Consider the following 23,486-nt stretch of genomic DNA (forward strand, 5'->3'; position numbering starts at 1 on the left):
GCACGTGGCCAAACATTTTCATAATGGAAAACAATTTGTATAAGTCCAGAATGCCCTCAGGAGTTTACAGTCTGTAATGTTCCATGGCCACTGATACTAGTACACTGTGAGAAAGTTGTTTCTCATCATTCCAGATAAATCACAACATGTTCTCTAGCTAGTATAACATGGCTTAATTCAGTTTCTACAGCCAGTACTGCACTGGACAATTTATAGGTGTTCAGAATATTACAGATGGCTTCATTACTAGCGCGCTAAGATATGGTACATTGGTTGTCAAAGGACAATAAGCCAGTCTGCGGATTTCTGTGTATGATCCACAGATTTAGAGATTGTTGGATGCGGTGGGGGTGAAGGGTATGACATTCAGCCATTTCAACCATGTAGCTGTAAGTGAAATCCTCAAAAATTAAAGGATTTTGATAACATTTCCATACCTTTGTTCCTCCTCACTTTCTGGAAGTGGCAACAACTCCAGCCCACCAACAATTTATTCAAGGTTGGAGGAAGATGTAATAATCCCACTTTGGAGCAGTTCTCTACAGGGGAAATCCTTTGTATGAAGGAAAAATCTTAACTGGGGATAATCTAGAAGCCAGAATCAGTTTTGAAGGAGACCTTTCACCTTTAGACCTCTGTAGCAGAAAGTCTTCAAAGTCTCTAATGAAGGCATAGTTCTTGCCCTCCATCCCTCCCTCTTGCTCTCTCTGATTATATAAGGGTTTTCAAGCAAGCAATTTAGTTTTCTGATGTTTAGCATTTTTAAATGACACTACCCAGCAGAAAGAATGAGCATTTGTGTATCTCTTTTCTTTAGACAATGTGTTTCACTACAATTCAGGTCAGAGAACTGCCATGACGCTCACTGCTCACTACCTTGTCTTGTTGCCCACCTGTGAATATCCCAGTCATGCCAGTTCTGTATGTGGAAAATACTGAAGGCCATTACACCAAACAGTGCTGTACAGAATACACAGCTGGCATGTTATTGTGACCCCAGGGATCCCACAATGCCAGTCAGGAAAGGGGTTACAAGATGGTCCTGATTCTGGTATGTACCTTCTGGTTCACCAAAGAATGTCACGTGAGGTCTTAAATGAAAGCCAGGGTCACGCTGGTCATGGAGATCATGGTGAAATGTATGTACAGAGATACTATGTAGGAGTTATGTATGTACATTGTTCTTATCTTCTGCGTCGCAACAGAGATGCAGAAGCAGATTTCCTGTCAGACAAAAGATTCTTATTCACCTTTCTCTCTGTCAGCATGTACAGTTACTTTACAAACCACTGCTATCAACTTGAGCTTCTCCACAGTAGAGTACACATGTCCACTGTGGGAACAATCCGTCCATTATAAGAAATTAGACCCTGTTTTAAGCAACAGGTGTAGTAGAACGACAGGATGTCTAAAGCCAACACCAAAGGACAGCCTGTCCTAACCGGCTGGCATTGCACCACGTGATATCAGGAGAAAGGTAGCAAGTCCAAGGGAAAGATCCTGGCAGACGGAAGTTTCAAGGTATCCATTATATGGTCACACAGCAATAATAAAACGCCTTAAATCGTGAAAGAATTTTATAACCAGTTCTGTGCCTTTGGATACGATAGCTGGCAAGGCACAACCGAGGTTATGGAATGAAAGACTACGCAGAGTTGGACGCACTGAAATAGATCTGGAACCCCAGAGGACTTTCCCGGAGGGGCTGATATAGACTGGTCAATGTGGCGATGCCTGAACCACCTGTGCATGCAAACTGGCAGATCAAAGACTAATATGAATAAATTGGGCTATTTTAATGACATGATATAGGTGAGTGTGGCAGGGTGCAGACCATGGAGCATCCTGCTTGTTTGCCGACTCTTTGCAGAGACCTGTACAAAGGAGGACCTTACTGCAGCGATGGAAAAAGCCATTGCTCGTGCACAGTTCCAGAAAAAAACATCTAGTCTGTGACAAGGACTCGAGAAGAAGCAGCAGCATGTATATTAATCATTGTAAGCAACACAATGGAGGCACATTTACATAAGAATTCAATAGAGAAAGATGATGTCAACAAGGAAGGGCACACAGCAGAGGATGAGAACCTTATCTTGTGATACACTTCAAAGGCTTGCTAGACTGTATTTCAGGAACAAAGAAGAAATGCCGTTATCTGGTACCTAAGAAGTAACTGGGCAGTGCATTTACACTCATAGAAATAGAATCATAACCTGGCTTGGCTCAAACACTGCAGAGGATATTTGGGGTGAGAAATGTCAGACAGAAGGTTAGCCTGTTAAGTCTAGTCTCTAAAAAGCATGGTGTGATTTTGTTTTATATATAACTTTTTGTTTCCATTATCCTCACTCACTATTTCTTGAACCTTTGCTCAACTCATCCTTGTTTTCACTATGAATATATCTCAGTGCTGTGATATTAAGCTAGGTGCTGATCCCAAATTGAATCATACAAGCTGGTGTGCGCACTGTTCCCTCAGGGACAGCAGACCTGGTATTTCTGAGCGTGTCCAGTGGATAAGGGGCTGAACACTACAGGGAAATGCTTCAAAGGAGCTTAGTGACCAGGATGCACCTATTGTTAATCTGCAAAGCAAAATGAGAGTTAACATTGTCCTGAAGAGAGTGCTTGGGTAGCTAACAGGCTAGTGATATCAGGAAGCTGACACCCAATTAAGCACAAGCAAGTCTCCCTTATGCTGCAGGTAGGGGTGTAACAAGGTGACTCACAGTCCTGGGTACCCCAAGAACCATCATAGTAATATACATAGGCCCCTACCAAATTCACAGTCCACTTTGGTCAATTTCACAGTCATACGATTTTAAAAATAATAAATTTCATGATTTCAGCTAATTAAATCTAAAATTTCATGGTGTTGTAATTGTAGGGACGCTGATCCAAAAAAACAATTGTGCGGGTGTTGTAAGGTTATTGTAGAGGGGTTTGAAGTACTGCTACCCTTACTTCAGTACTGCTGCTGATAGCAGCACTGCCTTCAGAGCTGTGTAGCTGGATTGCAGCAGCTGCTGGTCGGGAGCCCATCTCTGAAGGCAGAGCTGCTGCCAGCAGCATGGTATGGTATTGCCACCCTTGCTTCTGCACGGCTGCCTACAGAGCTGGGTACTCAGTCGGCAGACACCACTCTCTGGCCACCCAGCTCTGAAGGCAGCAGTGCAGAAGTAAGGGTGGCGCAGAAGTAAGGGTGGCAATAGCACAACACCCCTCCTAAAATAACCTTGTAACCCCCCTGCAAATCCCTTTTGGGTCACGACTCCCAATTTGAGAAACGCTGGTCTTCCCTGTGAAACCTGCATAGCATAGGGTAAAAGAACACAAAAGACCAGATTTCACAAGGGCAGACCAGATTTTACGGTCCGTGATGTGCTCTTCATGGCCAAGAATTTGGTTGGGACCTAAATATACAGTAAAGCTTGTGTGACAATCCTTTTCACCAGCCTTTGATGGAATTTAAAAAACTGGAAAAAGTCTGAGCTCTCTTGAGTGTTTGAGTGAATAGGTTATTTGAAGGCAATAACATAAATGAGTTGTGTTCAAGAAAGAGACAACTAGACTAGAGGAAATGTTACCAAGCAAAAAAGCTAGACTCAGAAATTTGGTGCAGAGAAAGGTATTGGTCCAAGTCGCCTTTTTCAGTCTAGCAACTATTGATGCCTCTATTCAGGTCAACAAGTTAGGGAAAATGCAGCAAAGTAATGTGCACTGAAGAACAAATACTGACAGGCTGTTCCTGGTAATGTGCCCCGTTTGTTTTTCCCAAGAAACAGTCAATAACAAGATACACAGCTCTTGATGATTCCCCCATAAACACTCCCGAATGTAGCTTTCAAACAGATCAACAACGCCAACCGCAGAAATTGTTGTTTTGTGACTATACTGATATATGACTCCTCCTCTAACCTATGGTAAATAAATAAGTCATTCTTGTTTGTATTACAAGCAAAATATCCATGAGGGGCTGAGAAATTTGATGATATGTCTGCACAGAAAATGCCATAGTGGCACAGCTGCACCACTGTAGCATTTCAGTGTAGACACTACTATGCCAACAGGAGGGGTTCTCCCATCGGCAAAGGTAATCCACCTCCTTGAGAGGTGGTAGCTTGGTCAATGGAAGAATTCTACTGTCATCTAGTGCTGTCTACTCGGGGACTTAGGTCGGCTTAACTTCACTGCTCAGGGTATGGATTTTTCATACCTCTGCAGGATCGATCTAAATTTATAATGTAGACCCGCCCTGAGACAGCATATTCGGGGAAGGAGTGAGTTACCTCCCTCCATCTGTTCAGAGAGTCATACTGACTGGTCCACTTGGTGAGAAGCAGTAGCGTAGCTAGTGGGATGCATCAGAAGCAGCTGCTTCTCCTCCCCACATTTTTAAAAAAGCGGACCCTCATGGGCTCCGCTCTGAAAGGCCTGCCCGGCTTCCGCCCCGCCCCCGCCAATCAGCTGTCTCCCCCAGCAGGAGGGAGAGAGCTGATCGCGGGGAGGAAGCGGCGCCTGCCGGCCAGCACTGCCAGCAACACGGCCGAAGGAGCCGTGGGGCGGGCGGTTGCGGCAGGCCGGCGTGGAAGCAGCTCGCTCGGACCGCGCCTGGCGGGGCTCGCTGCCTTCTTCCCCCACCCCCCAAGAGGTAGGGCCAGCGCTGAGCTGGGCTGGTGCTGCACACGGCAAGCCCCTCCCAGGCTCTCCCAGTCCTTGGAGCAGCTCCAGCCCCCTCTGCACAGAGAGCCCCAGGGACTCCAGCCCACTCCCATTCCCGGTAACCCCTCCCCAAGCTCCGTACCCCGTGTACCTCTCCCATGTACCCCGTGCTCCTGCCTTTCCCTCCCCTTCACCTCGCCTCATACCTTCGTCCTCTGCCAGCCTCCCTGTACAGCCAAGGGAGGGGATGTGGCCGAGGGGGCGCAGCATGGCCGCAGTGTGGCCGGAGAAGCCAGCCAAGGTGGGGAGGGGGCACGGCGTGGCCGGAGGAGCCGGAGAGCGTGGCCGGAGGAGGAGCAAAAGGGGGCACCTTTTTTTGTTTGCTTGCTCCTCCTGCTGTTAAAACCTGGCTACGCCACTGGTGAGAAGATGGGCTGGCCAGGTGCAAGGACTTTGGGAAAGGATAAAATCTGAAATGAGTTGGGGGAACAGCTTAAAACAAAACAAAACATTCTAGAGGACCACTATCACCTACCTCAAACATCAAAATCTAAACAAAGACATTGGTGTCATAACCTTAGTCCCAGATTTGGACCTTAGCGTCCAAAATATGGGGGTTAGCATGAAAACCTCCAAGCTTAGTTACCAGCTTGGACCTGGTACCTGCTGCCACCACCCAAAAAATTAGAGTGTTTTGGGGCACTCTGGTCCCCCTGAAACCTTCCCTGGGGACCCCAAGACCCAAATCCCTTGAGTCTCACAACAAAGGGAAATAATCCTTTTTCCCTTCCCCCCTCCAGGTGCTCCTGGAGAGATACACAGACACAAGCTCTGTGAATCCAAACAGAGTGACTCCCCCTCTCTGTTCCCAATCCTGGAAACAAAAAGTACTTTCCTATTCCCCCAGAGGGAATGCAAAATCAGGCTAGCAAATCCAACACACAGATCTCCCCTGATTTCTTCCCTGGTGAGTACAGACTCAATTTCCCTGAAGTAAAGAAAAACTCCAACAGGTCTTAAAAAAAAGCTTTATATAAAAAGAAAAAAAATACATACAAATGGTCTCTCTGTATTAAGATGATACAATACAGGGTCAATTGCTTAAAAGAAATATTGAATAAACAGCCTTATTCAAAAAGAATACAAATGAAAGCACTCCAGCACTTATATTCATGCAAATACCAAAGAAAAGAAACCATATAACTTACTATCTGATCTCTTTGTCCTTACACTTAGAAACAGAAGACTAGAAAGTAGAAACTACTTCTCCAAAGCTCAGAGAAAGCAGGCAGACAGACAAAAGACTCAGACACAAACTTCCCTCCACCCAGAGTTGAAAAAATCCGGTTTCCTGATTGGTCCTCTGGTCAGGTGCTTCAGGTGAAAGAGACATTAACCCTTAGCTATCTGTTTATGACACGCCCCCCAAATTGCAGACAGTGGGGAAGCTCACTGGCGGCGATTTTCTTCTAGAACTTGAAAATAAACAGATTAATACAACACATGCACCTTTACATATATCACTAAGTATATAACTAACAGACTTCTACATTTAAGAACACTTTTTAACTACTGAATTTTGGGAAACTCTCTCGGGAGAGTGCATCAGCAACTTTGTTAGAAGCTCCTGTGATGTGTTGAATTTCAAAATCAAAATCTTGGAGAGCTAACTCCAACGAAGAAGTTTTTTGTTGTTCCCCTTGGCAGTATGAAGCCACTTTAGTGCAGCATGGTCAGTTTGTAGTTGGAACCGCCGTCCCCAAACATATGGGCGTAGCTTTTCCAGGGCGTACACAATGGCATAGCATTCCTTTTCACTGACTGACCAGTGACTTTCCCTCTCAGACAGTTTCTTGCTGAGAAACACGACAGGATGGAAGTTGTGATCGGTTGCTTCCTGCATGAGCACTGCTCCTATACCACGCTCAGATGCATCCGTGGTTACTAGGAATGGCTTGTCAAAGTCCGGGGCCCTGAGCACAGGGTTAGACATGAGCGTTGCCTTAAGTTGGGTAAAGGCCTTTTGACACTCATCAGTCCACTTAACTGCATTTGGCTGGGTTTTTTTGGTCAGGTCGGTCAGTGGGGCAGCGATTTGGCTGTAGTGTGGTACAAATCGCCTGTAGTATCCGGCCAAGCCTAAGAAGGATTGGACCTGCTTCTTGGACCGTGGGACAGGCCACTTTTGGATAGCATCCACCTTGGCCTGTAGGGGGTTTATGGTTCCTCGACCCACCTGGTGCCCCAGGTAAGTCACTCTGTTTTGGCCTATTTGACACTTTTTGGCCTTAACAGTTAGTCCTGCCTGCCTGATGCGCTCAAAGACCTTTTCCAGGTGTAGTAGGTGTTCGGGCCAGGAGTCTGAAAAAATGGCCACATCATCGAGGTAGGCAACTGCAAATTCTCCCAGTCCAGCTAGTAGACCATCTACCAGCCTCTGGAAGGTGGCGGGGGCATTTCGAAGGCCGAAAGGAAGGACATTGAATTCATACACCCCCGCATGGGTGACGAATGCTGACCTCTCCTTGGCAGGTTCATCTAGCGGTACTTGCCAGTACCCCTTGGTTAAGTCTATTGTAGAGATGAACTGGGCACGTCCCAACTTCTCCAATAGCTCATCGGTACGTGGCATTGGATAGTTGTCCGGACGAGTTACAGCATTTAGCTTACGGTAGTACACGCAAAAGCGTATTTCCCCATCTGGTTTGGGTACCAGAACCACTGGAGATGCCCATGCACTGGTAGATGAGCGGATTATACCCATCTGTAGCATGTTCTGGATCTCCCGTTCTATAGCAGCTTGGGCATGAGGAGACACCCGGTAGGGTGGGGTTCTGATTGGGTGAGCATTACCTGTATCAATGGAGTGGTATGCCCGTTCAGTCCGTCCTGGGGTGGCTGAGAACAATGGGGCGAAGCTAGTGCACAGCTCCTTGATTTGTTGCCGCTGCAGACGTTCCAGGGTGGTTGAGAGGTTCACCTCTTCCACGCCACCGTCTTTTTTCCCGTCGTAGTAGACACCGTCAGGCCACTCAGCATCATCTCCCTGGACTGTAAACTGACAAACCTGTAAGTCTCTGGAATAGAAAGGCTTGAGAGAATTACCATGGTACACTTTAGGCTTTAGTGAGGAATTGGGAAATGCTATGAGGTAGTTTACAGCTCCCAGGCGCTCTTGGACCGTGAATGGCCCTTCCCATGATGCTTCCATCTTATGGGCCTGTTGCGCCTTCAAGACCATAACCTGGTCTCCTACCGTGAAGGAACGTTCTCTGGCATGTCTGTCATACCAGGCCTTTTGCTCTTCTTGAGCATCCTTTAGGTTCTCTCTAGCAAGGGCTAAAGAGTGTCGGAGGGTGCTTTGTAGGTTGCTTACAAAGTCCAGAATGTTAGTTCCTGGAGAAGGCGTAAACCCCTCCCATTGCTGCTTTACCAACTGTAATGGCCCCTTAACCTCGTGACCATACACAAGTTCAAACAGTGAAAACCCTAAACTGGGATGTGGTACAGCCCTGTAGGCAAACAGCAACTGCTGCAACACTAGGTCCCAATTATTGGAGAATTCGTTGATGAATTTTCGTATCATGGCCCCCAAAGTTCCATTGAACCTTTCCACCAGGCCATTGGTTTGATGGTGGTACGGGGTGGCAACCAAGTGATTCACCCCATGAGTTTCCCACAGTTTTTCCATGGTCCCTGCCAGGAAATTAGACCCTGAATCTGTAAGGATGTCAGAGGGCCAACCTACCCTGGCAAAGATGTCTGTTAGGGCCAGGCACACAGTGTTAGCCCTGGTGTTGCCTAGAGCGACTGCTTCTGGCCATCGGGTAGCAAAGTCCACTAAAGTCAGTACGTACTGCTTTCCTCTGGGCGTCTTTTTTGGGAAAGGGCCCAGAATATCCACAGCTACTCGCTGAAATGGGACCTCAATTATGGGGAGTGGCTGGAGAGGGGCCTTGACCTGGTCTTGAGGCTTACCCACTCTTTGGCATACCTCACAAGACCGGACATACTTGGCAATGTCCTTGCCCATCCCCTCCCAGTGGAAGGACTTCCCCAACCGGTCCTTGGTTCTGTTCACCCCAGCATGGCCACTGGGATGATCATGGGCTAAGCTTAAGAGCTTCCCCCGGTACTTAGTTGGAACCACCAACTGTTTTTGCGGTTGCCATTCTTCCCGGTGTCCACCAGAAAGAATTTCCTTGTATAAAAGTCCTTGGTCTATAACAAACCGGGATCGATTAGAAGAGCTGAGAGGCGGTGGGGTGCTCCGTGCCGCCGCCCACGCTTTCTGAAGGCTGTCATCTGCTTCCTGCTCAGTCTGGAACTGTTCCCTTGAGGCTGGGGTCACCAGTTCTTCCTCAGACTGTGGACTTGGGCTTGGTCCCTCTGGAAGCGATGTAGGTGATGGAGTTGTTTCCGTTGCTGGTGAACCGCTCTCCGCTGGTGCACCTGAGGGTATTTCAGGCTCTGGCTGAGCCTTTTGGGTATGGCTGTCTGTTGCTTCTGCCAGTTGTGGCTCGCTGGCGCCCACTGGCGTTGAGTTTGAAGATGGGGTTGCAATCGCTGGTGCTGGTTGCTGTTCCAGTTCCGGGTCTGGGACTGGAGGTGCTGTGGCTGTTTCAGTGGTTGGCATGGAATCTGGATCCACTACCTCGGTCTGGGTCTCTGGTAACCCAGACGGGGCGTCTGTGGACGGTTCAGGAACAGGAATGGGTCTGGAAGCTTGCCTGGTTTGGCTACGTGTAACCATTCCCACTCTCTTGGCCCGCCTCACCTGGTTGGCCAAGTCTTCCCCCAGTAGCATGGGGATAGGATAATTGTCATAGACTGCAAAAGTCCACATTCCTGACCAGCCTTTGTACTGGACAGGCAGTTGAGCTGTAGGCAAGTCTACAGCTTGTGACATGAAGGGGTAAATTGTAACTTTGGCCTTTGGGTTGATGAATTTGGGGTCAACGAAGGATTGGTGGATAGCTGACACTTGTGCCCCCGTGTCTCTCCACGCAGTAACCTTCTTTCCGCCCACTCTCAAATTTTCCCTTCGCTCCAAGGGTATTTGAGAGGCATCCGGGCCTGGGGATCTTTGGTGTGATGGTGGTGTAATGAATTGCACTCGCATAGTGTTCTTGGGACAGTTGGCCTTGATATGTCCCAGTTCATTACACTTAAAGCATCTTCCATCTGATGGGTCACTGGGCCGAAGTGAGTTACTGGAGACTGGTGAGGTTGAAGGGTAGGGTATCTGTGGCTTTACTTGGGTGGTATGTGGGGTCTTTGGCTGTCCTCGGTTGTAGGGTTTATGGTCTGTGTGCCCCCTGGGGGTAATCGTTCCCCTTGACAGTAGCTTTCTTGCTTTCTGCCAGTTCCATCCATTTGGCTCCAATCTCCCCCGCCTCAGCAAGATCTTTGGGTTTTCCATCTTGTATGTACCGTGTGATGTCTTCAGGAACACCATCCAAGAACTGCTCCATTTGTATGAGGAGGTGCAGTTCTTCCAAGGTTTGAACGTTGTTTCCTGTTATCCAGGCCTCATAGTTTTTTGCAATGTAGTAGGCGTGTTTGGGAAATGACACCTCTGGTTTCCAACTTTTGGGTTCTGAAGCGCCGACGGGCATGATCTGGGGTTATCCCCATTCTGTATCTGGCCTTGGTTTGAAAAAGTTTATAGTCATTCATTTGCTGCTTAGGCATTTCAGCTGCCACCTCTGCTAAAGGTCCACTGAGCTGTGACCTTAATTCTACCATGTACTGGTCTTCGGGGATGTTGTACCCAAGACAGGCTCTTTCAAAATTTTCCAAGAAGGCCTCGGTGTCATCACCTGCCTTGTAGGTGGGAAATTTCCTGTGCTGTGGAGCAATAATTGGCGCCGGGTTGTTAGGGTTGGCTGGCACATGTAGCCCAGCTTTTGCCAAGTCCAGTTCATGTTTCTCTGTTTTTCCTTCTCTTCATTCTCTTTTTGTTGTTTTTCCATTTCTTTTTGTTGTTTTTTCCATTTCTCGGCGGTGGGCCAACTCTTCTTCTGCTTGTTTCCTTCGGTAGGCCACCTCTTCTTCTTCTAGTTTTCTTTTGTGTGCTGCCTCTTTGGCTGCCTGTTCTCTTTGGTAGGCTGCCTGTTCTCTTTGGTAGGCTGCCTCTCTGATCTGTTCTTCTCTTTCTTTCATCTCCATCTCTTTTTGTTTTATTTCCAGTTGTCGCCTGTGTTCAGCTTTTCTGAATTGTTCTTCGGCCTCAATTTTTGCCTTAGAAGTCATGGTTCCTGTTTTCTTGTGTTGGGGTGCCCTCCAGTGTTTATCTTCTGAACTGCAGGTTCTCTGTTGCCTCCTGAAGTCTGCCTAGCAACAGTGCCTTTAGCTAATCTTCAATGTTAAGTAAACCTGAAAAACCACTTTATTTGCATGCATATAGTGCTGGTACTTGCCTCCTAATGGGAGGGCTATTGCATGACAAAAGACCCTTAACAGTCTGGTAATGGCTTCTTGCTTAACATGCAAGCCACAAACTGCCAGAGAGAGCAGAAAAAAAAAATTCTCTCTGGTTCCCTTTTTAAAACCAAACTGTTTCTCTCTGCTAAAAAGCCCTTAGCAGAGAAGAGAAAAATATAATATTCCTACTGGCTTCTGGATTCTGTCTATAGCCCACCACTGCTACACCATGTCATAACCTTAGTCCCAGATTTGGACCTTAGCGTCCAAAATATGGGGGTTAGCATGAAAACCTCCAAGCTTAGTTACCAGCTTGGACCTGGTACCTGCTGCCACCACCCAAAAAATTAGAGTGTTTTGGGGCACTCTGGTCCCCCTGAAACCTTCCCTGGGGACCCCAAGACCCAAATCCCTTGAGTCTCACAACAAAGGGAAATAATCCTTTTTCCCTTCCCCCCTCCAGGTGCTCCTGGAGAGATACACAGACACAAGCTCTGTGAATCCAAACAGAGTGACTCCCCCTCTCTGTTCCCAATCCTGGAAACAAAAAGTACTTTCCTATTCCCCCAGAGGGAATGCAAAATCAGGCTAGCAAATCCAACACACAGATCTCCCCTGATTTCTTCCTCCCACCAATTCCCTGGTGAGTACAGACTCAATTTCCCCGAAGTAAAGAAAAACTCCAACAGGTCTTAAAAAAAAGCTTTATATAAAAAGAAAAAAAATACATACAAATGGTCTCTCTGTATTAAGATGATACAATACAGGGTCAATTGCTTAAAAGAAATATTGAATAAACAGCCTTATTCAAAAAGAATACAAATGAAAGCACTCCAGCACTTATATTCATGCAAATACCAAAGAAAAGAAACCATATAACTTACTATCTGATCTCTTTGTCCTTACACTTAGAAACAGAAGACTAGAAAGTAGAAACTACTTCTCCAAAGCTCAGAGAAAGCAGGCAGACAGACAAAAGACTCAGACACAAACTTCCCTCCACCCAAAGTTGAAAAAATCCGGTTTCCTGAGTGGTCCTCTGGTCAGGTGCTTCAGGTGAAAGAGACATTAACCCTTACCTATCTGTTTATGACAATTGGGGACCAGATTCTGAACTGGCATAAATCAGTGCAACTCCAATGAATGCAGCTGAGGCTCGATTTACTCCACCAGAGGATCTGGCCAATGATTAAATGTCTCCATGAGTCTGCATCACAGATATGCAACATGTGGAGATTTATCAATCTAATCCAAGGTTATATACAGACAGAGACAAAGGAAGCTATTCTCCCTTCAAGGTCACATACGTATGTGTATGGGTGGGGGAGTAATGGGGTTAATACAAGTAACTTCTATTCATTCTAATGGGAGCAGCACACATGAATCACCTGACCAGCGATCGAATAATAACACGTAGAGCATATGGTCAGGATAATCTAATGGGGCTTGAAATAAAGCCCTCTGAAGGGAACAGAAACCTTTCCATTAACTTCAATGAGAATTGAATCAGCCCTTAAAGAACTCTGTTGTGACACTAACACCCCCTCTGTCTGCAGCTCCTACAGTTTGCTGTTTTAATCAAAAGAATCAAATGTGATATAAAGGCACCTTCTAATCCTTTTATTACATTAAAGTGCTCTGGAGCTTTGCTGCCTCTGTCCCCAAACTCAGGCCAGTTCTGCTCCCATTGTCCTCAATCCCTGCAGCACTGGCCCTTTATCCCGAAGGTCACTAAAGCCAAAAGGGAGGGTCTGCCAGGGGATAAATAATACTCTCTGAAGTTCCAGAAGTCAGGAATGAGTCACAAAGACTTTTGTTTCTCTGCCATAGGATTCAAACAGATTCTACAGTGCAAGAGGCAGAAGGAAAAATAGCTTCTCAGTCAGAACTGGAGGAAAAATAATCTCAGAATTTTTCTGTCAGTAAAACCATCCCCAAAGGAAGTTTGAGATAGAAAAGTTGGTATGAAAACCAATTTGTTCCAGATAAACTCCCTCCTGCTTCCATGTCAACACTTACGTTCAGAACTGCCTAAATCAACATTCACCAAGTGCTTTCCTACTCTTTCAAATTACTTCCAGAGACCATATGTACAGAAACATCCAAACCTCTTGTGCTCCCATTAGCCACTACATGTGCTTCTTTAACTAGGAGACCCATTCTACTCCACTAAATATACTTAGTACTGGCATAGTATCGGTGGGGCTGTATTAGTAATAACTTGGAAGCTAGCGTTGCCTGTTGCACACTGGTACACTACCCCTGTACTACAAACCTAACTATGGTCATATTATTTTTTCTGAGGCAGATAGGGCCAAACTCTTTGTGTCTTCTTAAGAACAAATCTTTCCCTTGATGTTAGGTGTTATGCTGATGACAGAGCAGTGTGGACACATATTGGCTCCAAACCACAACTGGCTACTGTACAGCAGGATGGTTTAGGTTTGGCAGTCACACCGCACACGGGAGACTTTGCTACAGAGTTCACCTGGGAATTTTCAGCCCAAATCAATATTCCTAGCCAATGCTGGGCAATAAACCAGAGATTTTTATGGAGTGTGAAAACGAAGTTTTATATTGGAAGTTGACTACAGCCTTAACTGTGAAGAAGTTACCATCTCTCCAGGGCACTAGTAATTGTTTTGAACAATTAACAAACCATTTTTCTGAGTCTGTTATTGTGGCAGTGATTAGATTAAATTTTGGGAGGAGTCTCATATGACTGAGTGATCAGTTTTAAAAACCTATAGAAATGCTGGGTAATGTATAGACAGACTGCAAGGTGTTTTGGCACAAAAAGCTTTTGGAATTAAAAACCTGTTTGAATATTTTTCCCCAAAGGGAAGAGGTATTCTGTGATAGGGTGCTCATCTCTTCCTCCATCTCCCCAAACTAGGAATGCATTTAATACTAGCAAAGAACAGAAGTTATTAACAGTATCCCCTAGTACTTGCATTGTCAAGCCTAACAAAGCTGCTATAGCCTTTACAATTTAATAGCTCACATGAGATTGGCATAAACATTTCAAAAGACACTGCTCTATCTTGGATGTTTCTTTTGAGTGACTTTTATATGTCTGTTTTCCAGACACGGACAGACATCTAATCTTTAGCCATTTTTATGTCTGTGGGGAAAAAGCAGAGAAACTGCCCATTCTGTTGTGTCCTTTAAGTTTAGTTTACATTAGAGGCAACTGTCCAACGCAGAGAATATCATCATGAATCACTAATTCTTTATCTAGATACTTAGATGGACCCCCCGCATTACTGAAATATCTCAGCACCTGCTCTGAATTAATTGTCAAATCTATAGTGAAAATGCTCTCTCCAGGGCTGGATTCACCTTTTGTGGGCCCAGCGCCAAACATATTTGCAGCCACCCATGGGGCAATGGAGCATGGCATGGGGAGGGTCGGTCCCTGGCGCGAGGGCAGGCCAGTGGCAATGGGACATGGCATGGCAGGGGCAGCCCCACTTCGCCCAGCCCAGTGCGAGGGCACTATTTACAAACCAGCAGTTGCCAGATGCAAAATGGCCGGCCCGGCTCTGTGCTGCCAGCATGCCTCTACTCCTCAAGGGTGGGCCCATGCCATGCCACACAGCCCACACACCCAACACCGGAACACAACCCGGACCCACTATGCACAGCACTCCCCCAGACCCTGCCACAAATGCACAGTGCCCTGCACACTACCACCCCTGCCCAGAGCCCACTGCCCACAGCCCCATCACAACTGCCCAGCATTCCCACAGAACCCCCACTCCCTAGTGCCCCAGCATACACAGATATTTCCCACCCCCTCACACCCCAGTGGCACCCCCCCCCCGGCCCTCCAGAGACCCACTCCTCCAGGACCTCCAGAGACCCACTCCCCAACTCCCTGCCTCCCGGCTGCACTCACTGGCCCTGCTGGGAGGCGACTGTCTGCCAGGCTGAGACGGCAGTGCAGCCAAGGCTGGTCCCGGGGTGGGGAATCGCTCAGGACCCTTGGGAGAGGCACGATCAGCCAGGCCAGGACCTGCCCCGGCTCGGCTCCCTCAGGACTGACTTGCCTGGAGGGGCCCAGGGAAGTCCCTCACACTGTCCCCTGCCCCAACTGGCTGAGACTGGCCAAACTTCTGCACCAGTCCCAGGCGGCTCAGCTCCAGGGAAACAAGTGGGGCCCTACAGGTGGTGGAAAGCAGAGACTGCCCGGAGCTGGAGGTGCAGGGGGCAGAGAGAAGCTGGTGGGTGGGGCTAGGAGCTGAAGAGGAGCCCTCTGCGGGCAGGCCAAGAGAAACACGTGGTGGGAGGGTGGGGGGTAACCAGCAGGCTGGCAGGGTCTCAGGGTGCAGTGCAATCAGAGCAGGCTGGGGCCCCTTCTGAGCATGGGCCTGGTTCCATGGTGCCATTGTAAACCCAGCACTGGCTCTCTCTTTAGTCTTCCCTTGCCATCAAGAACCAGAGTTAGGAGCTGCTGTTTTGTTTTGTTAGGAATGAATCTGAGAGAATGAGGATGCTATTGAGGAAAAGCCTGAGGTGAAGCTTGCTTCAAAACTTTCTACATCATTAAAATGAAAACAGCGATTGGGTGGAATTAATGTCAATGTGTGTCTATTGGTATACAGAAATCTCATATACATACATACACATATGAATGTATATACATACAGGGCAAGACACGTGGTCTTTTGCATGACTGGAAGGGTGCAAAGAAATTATAAGCCTGCCCTAGAAAGGCTGACGAGGATTTCCCTGCCCTAAAGAGCCTAGGATAATGCTCAACTTGCATAAAGCAGGCATAGTCTGCTTTACATCACCAATCCTCATCTCTTGTTGTAGAGGAGGGGACAAAACGAGGAGCAGAACCAGGCAGTACCATAGCACAGTGTTCTGTCTGATCCTCAGCTGGCAGAGAGGTCCCTGTGGGATTCCTCCGAACAGTGTAACTTAGAGCAGCCCGGAACCACCTGTGGTTGCCCCAGGACTGAGAATGCAAAAAGGTGTCTTGACAGCTGCCTGAGAAACCTGTCCTACCTCCCTAATCAGATTCTCTTGACATGTGATGAGTACAGCTAAGGATCTAGCCCACAGTGTATGCAATGAATCATTTGCATATACTGAAACTTTTTTAAATAAAATGCAAAAATATCTCTGATGAACTATTAAAAGTTTGCACATTTAAGAATCTCTCCCTCACACACAAACACACATACAAATCTGAAAATGTAAAGAGTTTTTAGAACATGTGGCTGCAAACATGTACGCACGTGCTGAACTTTAAGCATATGAGTAGTCCCAGTGATTTCAGTGGGACGGCTCACACATGTAAAGTTACTTACATGCTCACATCTTTACTGGATCTGAGCCTTAGACTACAGGGTCCTCAGGGAAGAAACTGTCTATTTCTTGCCCTTTACAGCATCGAGCACCATTGGTGTCTAATAAATAAATGATTGCTGCTTCCAAACCATAGTTGTCTCTGTTCAAATCTTGGCCACAGTAACATGTGGGATCTGCAAACAGGAACTTGAGCCAGCAGAAGGAGGGAGGGAGAGCATTTGTTATCCGGCTACGTTTGCTTTAGAGTCTGGCTATCAGTTGAGAGAACAATATACTCACATGAAGACATAAAAGAGGCAATAAATCATCTCTCCTAGACTATATGCATGAACACAGTGTATCACTTACAAAAGATTGATGTATCTAAATTATGTATGTTTTGGCTGGAAGTCTGGTCTGACAATTTCTTTCCCAAATTATTTTATATCCTTGAGATTGATTATATCCTTCCAAGGCAAAATGTTATATGGAGAATGGTATGTTTTAAATACTTTTTTTTTTCCAAATTGTTCGCTTATGAAGTGTATGACAGGTATATAATAAACAAAATACCTTAAGGATTCTACATGTATTATTCTTAAATGCTATGGACTATACTGTGTACATTATTTACTGTTTATGCAGTTTTCCGTAATATTGAAATTTACCTGAATTATTTGATGGTAACTTAACCTGTTTTGGTAATGGTGTTACACTGCTGAATCCTATGGAATGACTAAAGATGCAATTATAAAAACTAAGTTTTAGAATCAAATTACAGCTTCCATTACTGTATTTACTAGGGCTGTCGATTAACTGCAGTTAACTCACGTGATTAACTAAAAAAAAGTAATCATGATTAAAAAAATTAATCACAATTAATCGCATTGTTAAACAACAGAATACCAATTCAAATTTATTAAATATTTTGGATGTTTTTCTACATTTTTATATATATTGTATTCTGTGTTGTAACTGAAATCAAAGTGTATCTTATTCTTGATTACAAATATTTGCACTGTGAAAGGTAAACAAAAAATAGTATTTTTCAGTTCACCTCATAGAAGTACTGTAGTGCAATCTCTGTGTCATGAAAGTGCAACTTAAAAATGTAACCTGTTTTTGTTACATAACTGCACTCAAAAGTGAAACAAAGTCCATTCAGTCCTACTTCTTGTTCAGCCAAACGCTAAGACAAACAAGTTTGTTTACATTTACAGGAGATAATACTGCCCTCTTCCTATTTACAATGTCAACAGAAAGTGAGAACAGGTATTTGCATGGTACTTTTGCAGCCAACATTGCAAGGTATTTACTTGCCAGATATGCTAAACATTCATATGCCCCTTCATGCTTCAGCCACCATTCCAGAGGACATGCTTCCATGCTGATGCTGCTCTTTAAAAGAATAATGTGTTAATTAAATTTGTGACTGAACTTCTTGGGGGGGAATTTTATGTCCCCTGCTCTGTTTTACCTGCATTCTACCATATATTTCAAGTTATAGCAGTCTCTGATGATGACCGAGCACATGTTGTTCGTTTTAAGAACATTTTCACTATAGATTTGACAAAATGCAAAGAAGGTGCCAATGTAAGATTTCGAGACTCTCTAAGAATCTGAAGTGCCTTTCAAAATCTGAGAAGGACGAGGTATGGAGCATGCTTTCAAAAGTCTTAAAAGAGAAACACTCCGATGAGGAAACTACAGAACCTGAACCACTAAAAGAGAAAATCAACCTTCTGCTGGTGGCACAGGACTCAGATAATGAAAATGAACATGCATCGGCCCACACTGCTTTGGATTGTTATCCATCAGAACCTGTCATCAGCATGGACGTATGTCCGCTGGAATGGCAGTTGAAGCATGATGGGATGTATGAATCTTTAGCACATCTGGTACGTAAATATCTTGTGACGCCGGCTACAACAGTGCCAAGAGAATGCCTGTTCTCATTTTCAGGTAACATTGGAAACAAGAAGTGGTCAGCATTACCTCCTGCAAATATAAACAAACTTGTTTGTCTGAGTGATTGGCTGAACAAGAAGTAAGACTGAGTGGACTCAGGCTCTAAAGTTTCACACTGTTTTATTTTTGAATGCACCTATTTTCCGCACATAATTCTACATTTGTAAGTTCATCTTTAGTGATAAAGAGATTACACTACAGTACTTGTATTAAGTGAATTGAAAAAATACTATTTCTTTTGTTTTTTTACAGTGCAAATACTTGTAATCAAAAATAAATATAAAGTGAGCACTGTACATTTTGTATTGTGTGTTGTAATTGAAAGCAATATATTTGAAAATGTAGAAAACATTGAAAAATATTTAAATAAATTGTATTCTATTATTGCTTAACAATACAATCAATTGCACGATTAATTGCAATTCATTTTTTAATCGCATGACAGCCCTAGTATTTACCTCTTTTATAGAGTGAGGCACATAATTCATACCCCATACCATGAAAGAAATCTCTTTTCTATGCATTAGTTATTTTGTTAAATAGAAGCATTATACATATTTTCTGGGTGTATTGATCAGTGTGTTTCTTAACTGAAGCCAATGAAACAACAAATAAAATGTATGCAAAATATTGCAAAACCGGTGATTTAAACTAGGGGTTCTCAACCTTTTTCTTTTGGAGCCCCCCACAACCTGCTATAAAAATTCCATGGCCCAGGGAAGCCTTTGGACTTCAGCTGCTGGGGGGGGGGGAGAGGGAGCGTCTGCCCCACAGCACTGGGGCAGTGCTTGGGAGCCACATAGGTTGGGGTACTCCAGGCTTCTGCCCTGCAAGGTGGCTTCTGCTAGGGCCTGGGGCACCTGGGCTCAAAGCTTCAGCTCTGTGAGGCGCTGGGACTCAGGACTTCAGCCCCATGGGGTGCTGGGTTCTAGCTGCTCCAGGGGATCACGGGGCTTCCACTCTGCAGGGTGCTGGGGATCAGGACTCCAAGCTTCAGCTGCTGGGTGCCAGGGCTCAGGGGTCCAAGTGGCCACAACGGGCCACGGACCCCCGGTTGAGAATCACTGATCTAAACTACATGGCACGATCACAGAATGATAGAAATGTAGGGCTGGAATGGACCTGGAGAGGTCATCTAGTCCATTCCCTGGTGCTGACGCAGGACCAAGTATACCTAGACCATTCCTGATAGGTGTCTGTCTATCCTGTTCTTAAACACCTCGAGTGACTGGGATTCCACAGAGTCCCTTGGAAGCCTATTCCAAAATTTAACTACACTTACACTTAGGAAGTTTCTGCTTCAGATTAAGCCTACTATCCTAACTTCAGTGGACATTCAGAACAATTGATCACTATCCTCTTTGTAATGGCCCTTAAATATCTGAAGGTCCCCCCTCAGTCGTCTTTTCACAAGACTAAACCTTTCCTCATAGGTCAGGTTTTCTAACCCTTTCTCTCCACATCTTTGTTGCTCTCCTGCAGACTTTCCAATTTGTCCACCTCTTTCGTAAAGTGTGATGCCCAGAACTGGACACAGTGCTCCAACTGAGACCTCACCAATGCTGAGTAGCGCTGGACAATTACCTTCCATCTCTTACACATGACACTTCTGTTACTATAATATAAACTATAACCCCGGTTCAGCGGTACTGCTGCCTAGCCAGTTATTTCCCATTTCATAATTGTGCAGTTGATATTTTTCTTCTTAAGTACGATGTTTATATTGAATTAAATCTTGTTGATTTCAGACCAATTCTCCAATTTGTCAAGGTAGTTTTGAATTCTAATGTTGCTCTCCAAAGTGCTGGCAACCCTCTCAGTTTGGTGTTGTATGTAATTTTTACAAGCATACTCTACTCAATTATCCAAGTCATTAATAAAAATATTGACTAGTACTGGACCTAGGATATATTCCCTGCCAGACCCCACTAGATACCTCTCTCCAGTTTCACTGTTATGTGTTATGAATTAGATTTATCATTGACTTTAATGGGGCCAGGATGTCATACAAATGTATTAAGTGCATTGACATACATACATACATACATACATACATACATACATACATAAATAAGACCAGTTTAGTCATCACATTCAAAGATAATTTTCAGAGGCTTGATTCCTTCCTCTGTACCCAACCTATCAATGCTGTTGATCTTGGAAAAATCATCTAGTAAACAACAAAGATATCCTCAGGTACAGTAACGAATTTTCCAATTTATGCAGAAACATGCTCCCCACAGCAGAAAGTAGAATAAGCCCTTTGTCTAAGATCTGATATTTTCTAAATCAGTCATGCCTAAGTCTACTTGCCCAGTTTGATTAATTTTATTTGATGAGCAAATAAAATATTATTGTTTTCTTCACTATTGTCACTGTCATGATATGAGTGAGTAAGTAGATTTTGTGCCTAAACCAGTCAAGGTTCTAGATAATTTTACAGTGCTTAAATTAAATGGATATGCCTCACATTTCATGTAATTTATAGCTACGTGTGTCCAATATATTATGTTTCCATATGGGAGGACTGCCATATTTTTCAGCTGATCATACTTTGGATATGTGTCGATCTGTTGCCTGGAACTCCCCAAACTAAACCAAACAGAAATATAGTCTCAACCAAAAATCTCTTTTAAATACATTCTCTCTGTTCATGAAAAAGCTTTCACAGGGCCCCCAAGAAGATATTTTTCCTCTTTTCTTTTCTTTTCTTAAGGATTGGTTCATATAATTCCAGCCCATCCTCTATTATTACTTTTTGATTGGTTTCTTTCTTGGCTCCTACTCATCCTTGAGCAGTTCTTCCTAGGTGGGCTCTGTAAGCCTTTCCCCTTTTTTTCTATCCCTCAAATCCCTTTGTCAATAAGTCATTCTATTTCCACGAAAGGCTTCATGGCCATTCCACAACCATTGTCTACTGATCCCAAATTGATAAAAATTGAAGTTAAAAATAAGGAACGTTTGGTCTGCCAAATGTTTAAAAATACATTTAAATCTTTCTCTGTTTATTTAAAGATAGCGAAGAATGAGGATATCTGCAAGGAAATTGGCACGGTTTCCTTCCTCTAGACCAATGAAATACCAATGGAGATTCAATAAAGCAGGGAAAAGACAGCTTGGAAAAGTTTATTAAATGATTATATTCTAGCTTCTTCACTTGCAATTCCCCCAAGGCAATTACTGAAAACCTTTAGAGCCTGCCTAGAAATGTTTTTACTTTATAGAGGCTATGAGCTTTGACGCACCACTGAAGTTCATCAAGATGGCTGGGAATCAGGAAGATTTATGTTAGAAATGTCCATTCTAAGTTTGTCCATTTAAAATCTCTGCATTAGAAATTAGTATTCTATCATACTTTACCATTCCAAAAGGCCATCATGCAGAGAGGCACGTTGCTAATGCTAATTGATGCTAAATGATGGAATCATTATCCATTGGAACCAGTGGACAAGGTAAATAATGTGCTACCTGTTATTGGGCCAACAAAACAAGTTGTAATACACAAGCTTACAGGGTACAGGCCAATAAACAAATAATCAGTGTTGACTGGTTGACCTGATAAGTCTATGGATCTGAAATGCCAACAGATCCAAATATGCTTCAAGAACTTTGCATGTTACAACTGCTCTGGACAAATCAATATCCTTTTCTCTCTCAAAGTTACATGATGGATAAGCAGTTAACAAAGCCAATGAACTCTTAAGAAAAAAAAGCTCTTCTTCTCAGCAAAAAGAATGAGGAAAATTAAATACAGAGAATATCTGATATAGAAACAGAACCATTTCCAAGTGAAACAAAATATTTTTCAGAATTTATCACAAGGTATAAAGATTTCTTTAAGGATATCTGTAATTCCTACAATATTATATTTTATCCTTTTTTCTTTAACCTCCCCCTCGCCCCAAGAACTAAGAAGTTACATACAAAAACTATGTTAGAAGAACGTTTAGGTTGCACACTCAAGCACTTGAAAAATCAGGAAATGCAGTAAACACCTTCCATAGCTTGAAATGTATCCAGTACATGCTGTGGAATACATTTCCTGTGCTGCTAAACATATCAGAGGCTACTGGCCAAACACACTTCAGGTACCAGCTAAATGTGGGCAAATGCATTCCTAGTGCTGTCATGTGTACCATATCACTTCCAATTCCCTTTCATTACAAAGTGAACTGGCTGTAACATCTCAGGAAACTAAGCAAGAGAATAGTTTTGCGGCAAATCTTGTTTTATTCTACCAGTTTTTGCATCTGTATCACAGCATTAGATGAGTTGGTGTTCTTCTAGATTCTTTATGCTTACTTGCTGATAATAAGAGGAAAAACAGTAATGGGATGAATTCATAGTTCTATGCTGCTGTGGTGGCATGAAGAGGCTGTAAAGTGCGTAGAAACAGCCCCTCATAAGCTGCTTTCATAAGGAGCCTCCTCACCGGTATAGAACTATGACAGAGACCCTATGATGGGCCTGCTCTCACCTCCATTATAGCAGTGTAGCTGAAGCATGCTGTATTCCAATTATTCTCTGCTCCCTATCATGCACAGGGCTTGTGGAAAGCAGCATGGAAGTCAGAGCAGCCCTAAGGCTTCCACTTTTCCAATAGAGCAGGGAGACCGGTACTGGAAGGAGTATATGCTGTACTGTTTTCAAATGGTGCTGTACCCGCTCTTTCTAAGTCTTTACCTCATACAGCTCCTAGAAGCTTTATGGCTGCCTCTGAGACAGGCATAAGGTGTAGCCACCACCATTCCAGCTATAGGTGACCCCTGAGAAAACATAATACACCTTTTATCAGTGCCCCTCCATCTTGTGCAGGTTACAAAAAGATAGCAGAGCATACAGCACACTTGGTGCGGCAGTCTGTATTGTAGTTCATAGGGAGCATGTCCTCAGCTCTTCCAATGAAATGTTTATTAATTCACCCAAAGGAAAGAACATTCTATATATTGTGTAATACTACATAGCAGCATTCCTATTTTAATGCACTAGACAAGGGCATTGTACTTTTGCAGACAGACAGATCCTCTGTGTTGACTAATATTCATCACACAAGTAAGACTATGAAACACGTTCTAATTTGAGACAAGCAATTAAATTGATGTCAACATTACAAGAACCGTTTGCCAAAA

The 23,486-nt window shown here is 44.3% G+C and overlaps 1 protein-coding gene across 1 annotated transcript in view; it reads right to left on the bottom strand.

Annotated features, from left to right (window-relative positions):
* LOC127056308 (uncharacterized) overlaps window positions 1-23,486 on the bottom strand; it is a 279,257-nt gene that overhangs the window by 69,313 nt on the left and 186,458 nt on the right.

This window comes from Gopherus flavomarginatus, chromosome 8 (assembly GCF_025201925.1).
Source record: "Gopherus flavomarginatus isolate rGopFla2 chromosome 8, rGopFla2.mat.asm, whole genome shotgun sequence".
Classification (NCBI taxonomy): Eukaryota; Metazoa; Chordata; order Testudines; family Testudinidae; genus Gopherus; species Gopherus flavomarginatus.